At 34.7% G+C, this 8,831-nt stretch overlaps 1 non-coding gene and 1 pseudogene across 1 annotated transcript; one reads left to right on the top strand and one right to left on the bottom strand.

Moving 5' to 3' along the window:
* Window positions 1-3,084: 3,084 nt before the first annotated feature.
* On the top strand, window positions 3,085-3,158 carry TRNAI-AAU (transfer RNA isoleucine (anticodon AAU)). Its single transcript has one exon. It is a non-coding gene; the product is annotated as a tRNA-Ile (tRNA).
* A 1,760-nt stretch (window positions 3,159-4,918) lies between these two features.
* Window positions 4,919-8,120, bottom strand: LOC139870175 (laccase-3-like; annotated as a pseudogene).
* Window positions 8,121-8,831: the final 711 nt, after the last annotated feature.

Here is an 8,831-nt window from a genome sequence, read left to right as displayed (position 1 = left end):
ATAATTTTATATATAAAAATGACAATTTTTAGTAATGATAATAATACTAATCAATATAATAATTAAAATCATAATAGTAATGATAATAATAAGATTTAATAATAATATGACCAATTAAATGTATTTAATTTCATATATAATATATATAATGATATCAATAGTACCGATATTAATATCAATAATAATAATGAAGTAATAACATTAATATAACAATTATATTTTTAACTTGCAATTATGTTTAATCTATTAATATTACATAATATTAATCATGTATTATTTAATTATATATATATATATATATATATATATATATATATATATATATATATATATATATATATATATATATATAATATCTATACCTTTGATATGTATTCCAATATACCTATCATAATATTTATTTATAGAAATCACATACATCTATATATAGCTTTATTTTAATATTTACTTATTATTTTGTATATTATTTTACATACTTAATCTAAATTATCAAATTGTATCTTATTATTTTAATTTATTATATATACCTATATTTATTTATAATTAATTGTTCGTGAATCGTCAGGAATAGTTAAAGGTCAAATGAATTCATGAAAACAGTTCAAAGTTTTTGAGATTTCACATTACAGACTTTGCTTATCGTGTCGGAAATATATAAAGATTAAGTTTAAATTTGGTCGGAAATTTCGGGGTCGTCACAGTGAATTGATTCTAAGTGGATACTGTTGTCTCCATTGATTTCTTGTTTATTTACTTTACACATTTCTTAGTTTAATTCATTTTAAAAACAAAACCCCCTTTTCTAGAATAATCATTAGTTTTAAATCTCTTGATACACTGCTCTCTGTGGATCGAACTGGTCAAATACTTGTTAGTTACTACATGATCAGATTTCTTTGCTTGAATATACGTGTTAGTCTATGAGCATATTGATTAGCATTTCAAAAGTCCTTTTAACACATCAACTTTTTGGCGCCGCTGCCAGGGAGCGGTGTTGTTTAGGATTTTGAAAGCTTTTAGTTGTTCGATCCTTTTGTAGGAATTTCATTCTTGCAAAAGTTACTTTCTGTTATTTGGTGTGTTTGCGGAGACACGTATATATGTGGTGTTGTGATTGCATCTAGGTTAAGAACATTTGATGGACCCGAAGGATATACCTATGTGGATCCCGCCGGTTGACCCGAGTGATTTGCCTACGTGGACTCCACCGGTAGTTCATGATACTTATGGAAATCATCATTATCGCGGATATTGTAATTATAATGTCCCTATGTATCATTATCATGGGGAAAGCCTGTTTTGAATGCTAAGGTCGATCCGATAGATGATGGTGGAGGTTACAGGTTGATCAAGGATATTGATGACATTCCTATGTATCTGTTGTTGAGATACAATATGACGAGGGATTATAACAACATTCTTATGTTTCTTTTAGAGTAAATCCCCATGGAATCATTAAGAAATGAATGTGAGCATGCCACTACTTCACCACCTTCCATCCCAGAAACTTTAACGAATGCGATCATCAGTCCAACCGTTGATGAAGAGGAATTGCGCTTGACAGATTGGTATTATTGGGATAGTGATGAGGATGAGGATGATTTTTATCCCGAGGTTGAAGTGGTTGAAACAGTTCTATAGACGCTCGATATCTCTACGGTTTATAATAATCTACTCGGGTATGATTGTGATAATGATGAGGTTTTAACTACCGATGTCGAAGTGGTAGAGTCATCAAAGACCATCGAGAATGAGGAGTTTGTTATAGAGGAACCACTTGAGGAGTCACCTACAATAATATTCAAAAGTATTCAAAACGTTTCCCTTTATAAAAATCATCCTTGAGGGATAAGTGTTTTAAAACGCCTCATAAAAATACGAGTTGGATAAATTTTACGTAATGCGTAAAGCATGTGACGTGTTCTGCTAGACACACGTCATTAGTAGTGTTCAACGAATGTACTAAATGTAAATTAGTAAAGATATACGGAGTATTTATTTTTTAATAAACATTTATGTATATAGCCGGAAAAAACATAGTGAAGTCTTCATTGTACTTTGAAGTTCCTCATTTATTTTTCTCCAAAAGACTAAACTTGTATAGAACTTGGTCATTTCTTCAAAAGTAAAAGAGCCATGCAAATACAAGGGACGGGTTAAATCGAGATTGCCACATACCTGAAAAGCAAAACCAAAAACTATAGCCTAACAACTAAACTAAGCACTAAGCTAAACAATGGGCCAAACGATCCACGACCGGGAAATGAACCATACCAACAAAACTACACCAGCACAAACAAACAAAAACATAATATAAGACGTGGCAAACTAAGAACAAATAACACAATAAACCTACGAATTCAATATTATCCGCCGCCTAGGATGCCTTCATCTTGTCTCTCAAGTCCGGCTTGAAAAACCTGCTCTCGACTTATTTGTAAATAACTGCATTACCCATCCTTGACTAGTAATCATAATATGGGTTTGAAGACCCGTTTGTATTTTTTTGAAGGACCCGAACCATGATCAACACCCGAATATTGACCAACAAAGGTAACCAGAAGTTCCTTATGTTGAATAGTGAAGTTTATACTTCATTGAATGTTATTCGTGCACGGTACGTCATGTGATTTTACTTTCGAGCATTATGGTATAAATATATGAATACCGTGATTTTATTGTATTATTTTAACTTTGTCCAAAAAAAATTTAAAAGAAAATAGAAGTGCTTAAGATATAACAAATTTCAAACTGTGATAAACAAATACACCATTGAATGTTATTCGTGCACGGTACGTCATGTGATTTTACTTTCGAGCATTATGGTATAAATATATGAATACCGTGATTTTATTGTCTTCATTATTTTAACTTTGTATTATTTCAAACTGTGATTGGTTTAACATATAAATTTGTTTATCAGTTACAAATACACCATGGAATACAGAATGATTCAGGATTCAGAGAATTATTATATTAATTACTTATTACTTATTATTATATTATGTCAATTATTTTATAAACTCGGTTGTTTATGTCATGCGAACTTTGTGCATTAACTACAGTATACAAAATTGTCTCATCGGCCTATTAGCTCAGTTGGTTAGAGCGTCGTGCTAATAACGCGAAGGTCGCAGGTTCGAGACCTGCATGGGCCATTTTTAATATTATTTTCTTCTTTTTAGTACTAATAATACGTCAGTCCCAATTTAACACCAATGTCATTGCTAGTGCCATCAAGTTTAACAGCAAAGGGAACTCTCAACAAATATCTCTGTTTTGCACACTCATACAAACCTGAACGTAACTACGTAAGCTTTTGAGACTATCGACGATCAAGAGGTATGCTATTCTAATTATTCAATCAATTTTAAATCAATTGTGTCAATTTGTTGTTTTCATATGTCTGCCGGTAGCTAGGGTTTTATCATCGCAATTTTAGTGTATATGAATGATGAGTGTATGTTTCTTGACATTTTGTGTTCGTAGGCTTCAATATGATTCATATCGTAAGCTTGAGATCTTGAATCTTAATTTGACCTGAGGTAGAGAGGAATTTGAGCTGAAAGTATGGATAATGAGTAACGCATAGTAGAATGATAATCTATACACAGAGAACATAACTTAAAAGTTAAAAAAAAAAGTAGAACCATCCAGTAATAGCCTGGGTGGCCACCAGGACTTCCAATGAAGCAAGAGGTCACGGGTTCGATTCCCTTCAAGGCAAATACCTTGGGGCGAGCTCCATTTAGTGACTGATTGACTAGAGGATGTTTTGCCTGGTAGCGGTGGAGGCCTGGCTTGCCGTTTACCCGGGGTTTACCAACTAGAGGGGAGCCATTATGGTTCGTCGCTAGAGGGGTTCCTCGTAAAAAAAAAAAAAAAAAACATAACTTAAAAGTTGTACTATTGACCCTAGCTGCTTTTCAAATAGTTTGGATTAATATGTACGTGTCAAGTATATATAAAGCATAATAATTAATAAGATTCTTATGTTGTCTTCCGAATTGGATTGGTTTAAATTCGGGATGCATGCATATACATAACTGCACCCTGAATGTTCGAACCTATAAACCTCTAAATCTTTATATCGACATCACATACCCATCTCCACCCATACCTATTTTAGTGTAACATAGTATTACATCAAGTTCTTCTTATAAATAGTTTGGAAAACAATCCGCATAACTTAAGATGATGTAACACCTTAACTTACAATGATGATACTTTCAACATGTAATAATGCAGCTTTTTAAGTACAGTTGAACATATGAAACACAGACTGTTAAATTTGATGAAAACAGTCTGCCAATTATTTTAAAATCTTTAAGTAAGTTAAGTCACATAAACATCTGAGTGTGGGATTGTATCCAAACTCAGAGAAAGTTAAAGGTAAAGCATAAGTGTGGGGTCCTCACTTGTATTTATTGTTGAATTTTTTTTTTTTTTTTTTTTTTGGGAAACGTTTCCGTTTATAATAGTTATCGTTATTTTTGCAAAAAAAAAAAAAAAAAAAAAAAAAAAAAAAAAAAAAAATTATCTGCTTGCAGTTAGGCAATAGATTTGGATCTCTAAATTAGAATTTTCTAGTAACATGTCATTTGTATGCCCTTTTTTTGCATATAAGAAATATGTTTGAAGGAATAGAGAAAATATAACAGAGAGAATGATCAAAGCACAAACATCCAAAAACAAGAATTCAAATCACTGTTGCATTTAGGGTATAAGAATACATCAATATCTACATATCAATTGATAAATCATTCTATGTATTTCTTTAAAGCAAGAAAACATACAAACAAGTATACATGTATATTGATGAACCAGAAACCTATCTTTGCTCAAGTAATTAAGCAAAGCATAAAAAGGTAAAAACAAGAACTTGTTGACAAAGGCATTAATTTCAAAATGATCTTAATTAACATAGAGGCAGATCAGAGGGAGGAGGTAGTAACGTCTCCGATTCCCCGACCCCGTTCTCAACTATGAACGCCGTCGCAAAACCCCAAACAAGATGAGTATCTATGTGACAATGCATCAGCCATACTCCTGTAAACACATTCCCAAAATTAATCAATTTTTTTATAATTCCAAAAAACATTATTTATGCGAAAAGGACTTGTATTTTCAAGTGAGTTCGCGTTTGGTCTAGTGGTATCCGAGGAGCCCGCCAACCACAACATTATGTCGTGGTAGAAATATATATGTATGTTAGGTTTTTTTTGTAGGTTTGTCTTAGAAAAAAAATAATTAAAAAATGTGACTATACCTGGATTGTCAGCTACAAATCTGATGGCGGCCCACCCGCCAACTGGGACGTCGATTGTGTTCCTTTGTGGCGGATCAACGAGATTGAAGTTAGCAGTATCTCGTGACGGATTAAAATTACCAAAACCTTGACCAACGACGTAGAAATGGTACCCATGAAGATGAACAGGATGATCTTCAGTAGAGAAGATGGATGTATCTTGCAGGATTATCTGCACGTTGGACCCGAACTTCAGCTTGTAAACTTTCGTTCCCTTAACGGGCTGCCATAGCCCACGTGGGACGTTGCCAGTGTAATCGAATTGGACAGGTGGCACCGACGGAAAATCGTTTGTGTAGATATTTGGTATATTTTGTGTGTAAGCTTGTAATATAGAAGTCCGTTTTGGTAGTACGAAAGATGCATTGTTCATACTAGCGCAAACCGTGTGTTATTAGGCCCTTGACATCTAGGTCCGGGTGTGCAGTTAAAGAACCCGAGCCCAATTGTGACGAACAGACTGTCATCAATTTTTGTGGGGACCGCTACTTTACCGGGACTTTTTAATTGGTTTGAGAATGCGGTGACGGTGTTCGTATCGTTGTAGAATGGAAGTTGCGGTAGAATTGGTTGTGACGTGGCGGATTGGTATTCTAAGATAGCTGTGGCGGTTGTGTTGTCAAATGGAGCGTTTTGAGCAGTTGCATATGCTCGGGCAGCCATGTAGTAGCGCCCGAGTTGTTGGTCAGCGGTTAGAAGGACGTCTGTGGTCTGACCGGGCGCCACCATGATGACGTTGGTTGTAAACTGCTTGGTGTAAAGAGCGTCGGTGGCAACCACGGTTAGTTTGTGGTTAGCCACGCTGAAAAAGAGTTGTTGATTGAGTGCAGCGTTGATCACCCTTAGAAGAACAGTGTCCCCTTTGTTCACGGTTAGTTTCGTAGTACCTAATGTAACATGAATAGATTTTAAATAGATAAATATACATCAAAACAAATGTTTTATTTTTCAGTGACTTTATAACTAGTACAAAATAACTGTCTGATTTGACTTTAAAGAAATTTTCTTTCACAATTTCGACTTTAAGTATTTTCTTTTTGTGTTGTATAATACTTGATGAAATTCATATGAATATACTAGGTTTTAAACGTGTTTTAATGGGTATAAATTTCATCAAATATTATATCACACATACAAAGATATTTAAAGTCAAGTTGAAAAAGAAAGACTTCAAAAGTCTAACTAGGACAATAATTTTGGGATGGCTAAAAAACCTTGGCTGGAGCATCTAAAGAGATCACCGGGTTGGCCGTTAATCGTGATAGCGTCTGACACGTTTGGCGCAGCACCACTGAACAACGCTTGTCGTTGAACACTGATGACTCTTCGGTCCCACCATTCCCCTGTTTTGTCAACCACAACGAAAAAATCAGTTCATTAAAAAAAAAAAAAAAGTAATTAAAAACGGTCCGGGCTAAAAGTGATTACATAAGTTTATGTACCTAGAATGACCGGAAACTCGACTTTGGGAGTTGGAAAGGGGTACGAAGAACCAGCTTTAGGACGGATAACAAGTGCACCATAGACCGTAGCTCGTAGCCATCGGCTGTGAGCATGCCACCACAATGTTCCTTCTTGGTCTTGTATGGTGAATCTGTATGTGTAAGTTGCTCCGGTTTGGATTGGGCATTGGGTCACCATTTCAGGCACATCGGCCCATGGGTTTCGCAACTGGTGTAGTCCATGCCTAGAAAAAATTTATTGTAACTAATTTTACAATGCTATGCACATAATGAGTGATGAAAACTATTTAGTACCAATGGATTGTGACATTGAATTTACAAGCATTTGTTACTTTGACAGCAACAGTATCCCCATTTCGTACGTCTACAATTGGTCCTGGGAATTGTCCGTTAACATTATGCCTGGCAAATGGGTTAGGTTGGGTCGGTTTGGGTAACGGGTCAAAATGGTTTTGGGTTGAAATGGGTCATAAGTCAAACGGGTCAATTTTTTAAACTGGTCAAAACGGGTCAGGTTGGGTCGGTTTGTGTAACGGGTCGAAACGGGTCGCAGGTCAGTTGGGTCAAATGGGTCAAATGGGTTACATCGCTTCTTTTACATTTATTACATTATTTTAGTTATTATTATTTATTATATATACATAAGAACCATTAATATACATAATAAATGATATAACCATGAATGCTTTCATAAATTTTTGACGGATGAAGTTTTTTGTGCTTGACCCATTTGACCCATTCGGAAAACCCATTAGACCCATTTCTATTTATTGATCTTTGAGTATTGATACCCATTAGACCCGTTCCTTCATTTTTTGTATAGGACTCAATAGGTTGGAGAGAAACTCATTTGGATCTTTTTTTAAGTTTTGATTTGCATTGTTACGCTTAATTTTTCTCAAGACCCAATTGACTTGAAAGCTTGACCCATTTGACCCGAAATTGCGTGTATGGGTCACAATTGTCAGGTCTAGTTAACATTAACGATTCTATGGTTATTACATAGTCTATTAGCAGCTTGTTCTTGAACCTGTTACAAAAAAAAATGTTGCTTATTTCAACATAAAGATATAATTAGAATGTTGACGAGGGGTGTGTGGCCCCATTTCGTTGGGGGCATTTTAGTAATTAAACATGGTGCACGCATAAAAAAAATGAAAAAATTTACTAAAATACCCATGTGTATAAACATGTGAATGTTAGTGTTCACACAGGGTTTTTTTTTTGTAATTATAAATGGTGAATGTTAGTATAGTACATACTGTGAATTCATAGTTATGTATTTCTGCGAATGTAGTAAGTGCAACGGAAAGAAGGAGGATCGGGAAGAGAACGTGAGAAACGGACATTTTTAAGTGTCCTGTTATGTGTTTGATGGATATTGTTTTATGAACACTTAAAAGTGAAGATTTTGTTGTGAGTTTAAATGGTGATTAAGGGTGGTTTATATACACATAGGTTGTGTTGTGGTCAGTGGCGGTACCAGGATTTTTTTCACCGGGGGCAAAAAAAAATTAAACCGTAGCAATTTTTTTGGGCAAAATATGGAGGTTTTAGGGCAAAAAATGAAGGTTTTTAGGCGAATTATGGAGGTTTTGGGGCAAAATTTGAAGGTTTTGGGGCAAAAGTTGAAGGTTTATGGGCAAAATTTGAAGGTTTTGGGGGTAAAATTTGGAGATTTTTGGGCAAAATTTGAAGGTTTTGGGACAAAATATGTAGGTTTTGGGGCAAAAAAAAAAAATCCACTTAGGGCAAAGTCGAAAAATCCAAAATTTTTACACTGAAAATTGCAAATCCACTGGGGGCGGCTGCCCCCGCTTGTCCCTTCTAAAAAACACCCCTGGTTGTGGTTGGGTTATGGGTCAACAGTGAAGTAAGAATAAGAAGAAACTTGGTTGATTTTGGTGCAACCACTAGGCTTATAGTTTTTATTTAATAATATGAAGCAGGAGACTGATGTTTGTAGTGATAATGGAACTAGTACAAAAGTATCCTTTTCCTTTTTGACATAATAAGTAACTAAAAGCTAAAAACAGCCATCAAATGAGTCTGAATGGTTT

The sequence above is a fragment of the Rutidosis leptorrhynchoides genome, chromosome 10 (assembly GCF_046630445.1).
Source record: "Rutidosis leptorrhynchoides isolate AG116_Rl617_1_P2 chromosome 10, CSIRO_AGI_Rlap_v1, whole genome shotgun sequence".
NCBI classification, from domain to species: domain Eukaryota; kingdom Viridiplantae; phylum Streptophyta; class Magnoliopsida; order Asterales; family Asteraceae; genus Rutidosis; species Rutidosis leptorrhynchoides.
This window is presented reverse-complemented; position numbering and strand designations above follow the sequence as displayed.